Source organism: Drosophila navojoa, chromosome 5, assembly GCF_054131105.1.
Source record: "Drosophila navojoa isolate 15081-1374.11 chromosome 5, UAZ_NAV_1.0, whole genome shotgun sequence".
NCBI classification, from domain to species: domain Eukaryota; kingdom Metazoa; phylum Arthropoda; class Insecta; order Diptera; family Drosophilidae; genus Drosophila; species Drosophila navojoa.
The window spans coordinates 16,576,482-16,582,481 of record NC_142893.1 but is presented as its reverse complement, the minus strand read 5'-3'; the positions used below and the strand labels follow the sequence as shown (position 1 = coordinate 16,582,481).

General features: G+C 32.4%; 1 protein-coding gene across 1 annotated transcript in view; it reads left to right on the top strand.

Annotated features, from left to right (window-relative positions):
- Positions 1-593: 593 nt before the first annotated feature.
- Fili (Fish-lips) overlaps positions 594-6,000 on the top strand; it is a 121,795-nt gene continuing 116,388 nt past the window's right edge. The window contains exon 1 of the mRNA XM_089260970.1: positions 594-1,420. The gene's annotated coding sequence lies outside the window, so the exon portion shown is untranslated. The remainder of the gene's footprint in view (positions 1,421-6,000) is intronic.

Below are 6,000 nucleotides of genomic sequence, written 5' to 3'. Positions count from 1 at the left end.
GACAATAGCCGACAATAAAAACACGTGCTTATCACACACACAACCAAACACAAGACTCACAACAGATAACAACAGAGAGTGTGTTTGAAATAAACAAAAAACAGCTGTTTGCAGTTGCTCTTCCATTTCCAGTGAGCGAAGCAGCTGAGAAACAAGTTCTGTTGACTGCCGGCATATGTAGAGAGAGAGTTGCTATAAAATGAGAGTAAAGTTTATAGCAAAGACTATTTATGCTCTCAAGGCAGTTGTCATGCATAGAATTTTGAATAGAAAAATTAAAAAAATGTTAACAAAATATATATAGCAAAATATTATTAATTATATATTTATGAATAATAAAAAAAAAAGGTTTAATATTATTGTATTGTATTAGACATTATTGTATAAAAACCCCCTTGTACAAATTTCTCGCATGCGATTTCCATGTTCGCTCTCTAGTTGTCGACAAGCCGAAGCACTGCACGAACCGATGCACGAACGACGGCAGACTCGTGCAGCCGAAGCATCCATACACAGCCACCCACAAACGCACGCACTCCATGCTCCGTGCGACTCGTGCATACGCATGCCGCTACTTATGCTTAGTTTGACTGTGGACTCTGGCTCTGGCTCTGGCTGTGGCTGTGGCTGTGTTGCTTCCAATTGGAAGGCGCCAGTTGTAAAGCGAAACTCGTCGCGTGTGGTTGTGGTCGGAGCACAATTCTATTCGTTGCCGTCAACGTAGTCGCATATACGCCATTTTGCGTAAATTTCCTAACTGTATTTACGTGCGACGCGACGCGTCTTTATGCAAATGCGAAAAGTGCGTGTTGAGGCTTAAGAAAAAAAAAAAATAGCTGTTAACATTTAATCTGCCAATGCCCATAAAACAGCTGCCGGTAAAGTGCCAGAATAAAAGTCGAATAAAATCATAAATATCCTCCGGCTGCTGCCTGCGAACTTTTCGCTCTGCTCCGAACGACTGCTCAGCGACGCGTCGCGCCTTCTAATTGGAATTGCACAGATTGAATGGCAGCAAACGAATAACGGTTTGGCAAGTGCGCCGATATGCAAACAAAGCAAGTGCAAAGCAAGTGTGACGAAAGTGCGTAGAAATGCAATTTGAAAAGTGATTGGATGCCGTTATTCTATTATTTTGTTGCTTCACATTCATCAATTTTTAATTAATTTCCATCTATCACACACTCAAGCTAAAACCTCACAAGATTTATGCGTTCGTGTGTGTGTGCGTGCTCTTGTTCGTGTTCGTGTGTGTGTGTGAATGTGTATGTGTCAGTGCATAATGTTAGCAATTAAATGTACTTATTATAATCCAGGATATATTCACAACAACTAAACGAAAATAATAAATAAATAAACAATTTATTTGTTCGACGAAAAGGAAAACAAAAAGAATTTATTTTGCAGTCAATAGAAAAAGGTGAGTGTTCACCGTTATTGTTTAGCATTGTTTGAACGATTTATGGAATCAATTTTGCGTAAACATGATTATAAATTACAAATAAATGGAGTATACCTTTTTTTAGTTTTAGTATAATATTGTTTGGGCTGTGAATAAATATTAAGCAGAAAATCAAAACAAAAGCATAATGAGTGGCAAAAAAAAAATCATTTTTTATTCTGTAAAAAAGCATAAAATATTTAAAATTAAATATACAAAATTTAGTAAAAAAAAAATACTGTTGGTAAAATAAGTAAATAAATACTATTATAATACAAAAATATTTAAATAATTAATTTGTATAATTTTATTATTTAATATTATATTAACTATATTACATATAAATACAAAAATTATATATATTTTAATAATTATATTAAAAACAGTTTTCCATATTTAATTAGTAAAAAAAAAGGAATTTCAATATTATTAAAGTTGATTTTATTTTTTTTTTTAATAATAATAATAAAATATTGTAAAAAATCTACAATAACTTATATAAATAATAGAATTTAATGCAGTTTTCATTTATGTATTTTACCTAAATTTTAATTCGAATTCTTCATTTTCATTTATTTCTTTTACCCAAATTTTAATTCGAATTCTTCATTTTCATCTATTTATTTTACTTAAATTTTAATTGGAATTCTTCAATTTTTATGCCTCCCGCTCTTTGACTTTGAGGTGTTTGAACAGTTCCACGCCTTATTTTTTTCGAACTGTACTTTTCCACTTCGACAACTCATAGACATGTCTGGGCCCGACAGCTCTTACCAAAAAAAAATACAACTATCGGCAATTTCAAATGGGTCACGCTTTGCACTAGGCTGATTATCGATTTGAATATGCATTGCATGTTCATTCGATTCTGTCTATATGTACAATAGACACTTCTATATATATGTGTATGTATGTATGTATGTGTGTGCGCTCCCCTCTAGCCCACTTCCACCCGCATCGGTAGGCTTTTCATATATGTATGTATGTATGTATGTCTGCCTTCATGTTATTAGCATTTTGTTAGACGCCGTTAACAGTTGTTTCATAGATCTTTATTGTTGTTGTTGTAGCAGTTGTTGTTGTTGTTGCACGAGTTGCGTTTGGCATTTAATTAAATTTAAAGTTGTTTTTTTTTTCTCAGCTGCTGCCGCTGCCGTTGCTGTTGCAGCTGAGTTGCATTTCAATTGAAATTCGTGTTGTTGTTGTTGTTGTTATCAAACTGTTTGTTGTTGTTGTTGTTGTTGCTGCTGTTGTCTAATTATGCGGCGTGAAAATGCAATCCATGTACTGGCAATTGTACAAATATTTGACACGCGACGCTTTGTTGTTGTTGTTGTTGTTGTTGCAACGTGCAACAATTTAAAATGGAATTGAAAAGCGAACCAAAAAAAAACTGTTAAACAATTGTTTAAACAAAACTATGTACATATAGGGTGGAGCATATTTCATGTAAACATATGTATGTAAATTATTGCTGTTGCTCTAAAGTTGAAAAACAATTTGTAAAAAAAATGCAGCAGTTAATTTTAATAATAATAAACAAGTATAAAATAAATAAATAAGAATTAAAGCTTGTTTAATATAGCAAATAAAGATATCTGAGCATTAAGTAAAAAATAAATAAACAAAAAAAATTAAATTAAAATATATAAAAAAAGTAAATAAAAGATAATTAAATATGTGAATAATCAATTTCTGCTTTTATTTTTATATGAACAATTCAAATATCAACAATTGCAATTGACATAGTGAAGAAACGAGTTTTTTCTTTTTCTTTTATAATATAAAAATAAAGTTTATGGTATAAAAAAAAAATAATAATAAAAAAAATAATAATAAAAAAAATATTATATTGGGTATTTGCATTATATAAATATGTATATATTACTAAAATTATTAAATAATATTAATAATTGTTATATAGTATTAAATAATATTAATAATTGTTATATATTATTAAATAATATTAAAAATTGTTATATATTATTAAATAATATAAATTTATGCCATTTGTAAATAATATAATATGTGCTTTAAGTATTATATAATATAAGTTTTAATATACAATTTTAGCATAATTCATATGGAATTGAATCTATAGCAAAAGTACTTTCAAAAGTTTCTAGTATTAAAACATTTTTTATTTTCATTTATTTTTATAATTCATAACCTATAATGAATCTATAGCAAAATACTTTATTAAGTTTCTAGTATTAAAACATTTTTATACCCTGAACCCATTGAAAATGGGAAATCAGGGTATAATGGTTTTGTTAAAAGTATGTAACAGGCAGAAGGAGGCGTGGCAGACCCCACAAAGTATATATATTCTTGATCAGGGCGACAAGCTAAGTCGATTTGGCCCTGTCCGTCTGTCTGTCCGTCCGTCCGTCCGTCCGTCCGTCCGTCCGTCCGTCCGTCCGTCCGTCCGTCCGTATGTATGAACGCGTCGATTTCAGAAGATATAAGAGCTAGAGACTTCAACTTTTTTTTAAAATGTCCGTATATATCACGCGCATATCGAGTTTATCACTAAAAAACGATAACTCATTCCGATACTTTTTTATCGATAAAAAACCTTATCTAAGATCACTTAAATAATTATATCTCCTACATCTTTCAGGCTAGAGTCTCCAAATTTGAAATGTATATAAAGATGTATTTTATACAATTTCGGTTTTTGTTAAAATTTACCCCCCGCCCCTATATCCACCCCCTCACCATCATCTTTGTAAAAGTCGTATATCAAATACTAGAGACTTGTGCTTCGGTATACACATACATTTACACATTATGATTACATTCTGAAAGTTTCATTACGATCGTACGTCTAGAAATTAAATTATTCAACAAATAAGTTCTCCTAATATTGCCAACACTGCAGCGCAACCCAAGCGCAATCGCCTGTACATATATGTGAGTGTGTGTGTGCGTGTATTTGTTTGCATGAGCGCGTGTGTGGGTGCTAATTATTATTGAAATATCAGTTGCTTGTAGGGTTCAGGGGATCTCGTAGTCGAGCAGTCTCGACTAGAGCTTTCTTTCTTGTTTTTATTATTTTTATATATATAATAAAGAATTTTTATATAATTTATAATCTATAAAGAATCTATAGCAAAAATACTTTAATAAGTTTCTAGTATTAAAACACTCTTTTTTAATATTTTAAAATTTATTCAAGATCTTTTATGTAAATAAATATTTACTTTGCTTCTATATCAAAGAATATTCTTTGCATAAAAATATCATGATATGAAATATCAAAGGCTTAGTAAAAAATGTGTGTGTTTTTTTTTTCTAATTAATTTGCGCTAAGTAAATGCAAAACTCTTTGATATCAAATACTGTATAAACACTCGAGTCTCGTTTTTTTTTTTCCTTTTCCGTTTTGTTTTGCCTCCCAACTAAGCATAATTATGAAATTAAGATTGTAAAAACTGTGGCTCTTGAGTGGATTTTCTTGGAATTTGCACTTGATTCAGTTTCATTGCGTTTGCAGCAATTTTTCTCTAAATGAATTCTTTGAATGCTGAAATTGTTGAGAAATGAAGAGCACCCCATGCAGACAGAGATACATTTGTATATATGTATGTATATGTATGTGTATATAGCTAAATCTTATCAAAATGTAACTGAGACAAGGTCTCAGCCTCAGCTCTCTTCTTTCTCTCTGCTTCTCTCTGTGGAGCCACTTCATGCTGAGGCAAATGAAAAACTAGTTCAAGTGCGTGGCAAGTAATTAGTTGTAGAAGTGTGTGTGTGTGTGTGTGTGTGCATTTGTCAAGCTGTCTTGAATTTGTGTAAAAATCCACCACAAATATTTACAAATAGAGGGCAAACAGTCGACGCAGTTTACCTTAAGTTTCCTCCACTCAAGTGGGCTTAATTAAAACGAAATTCCACTGCGAAAGGCAATATGTTGAGAGATTCGAAATTGCTTTTTAATATTTTCCACAGCCTCGCTTCACTTCAAATGGGGTAAAACAGATTTCCACTTAAAGATTAGCCCCTACAAATGTTTTCCCTGCGCTCATCTGTCAGTGGCTGCACGAGAGAGAGAGGGAGAGGGAGGGAGATAGAGTGAGAGAGACTACCTCTTATTGTTATGATATTTGTATTTGTATATGTATTTTTAGCACATAGAGAGAAAGTACAACTGACAAATGCTACTCCTGCTACTCCTGCTACTCCTACTCCTGCTCCTACTCCTGCTGCTGCCTAGTGTGAACTGTCAACCCGCCAGACAGACTGTGTGGGCTGCATTAGTAAATAGACCAGATAGTCTAGAACGTGTTGGGGGTCTTTAAGTAGTAACTGAATAGGTTCCATTATATATTCTCGCACTTCCGCCGCGCACTGAGTGAGTAGGGCTAACCCAAAGACCTTTCAAAATCCGCCGAGGTGCTGAAATTCCACAGAATTTTCAAATGCAGCTGCGACTTCTGTTCGTGTGGAAGATCCGGATATGTAATCGGAATACTAATTTTAATTGAAGAGAAACCAAAATTAAAGAGTTTTCAATATGCGCTTAGCTCATTGAATTTATTTTCTATTTATTG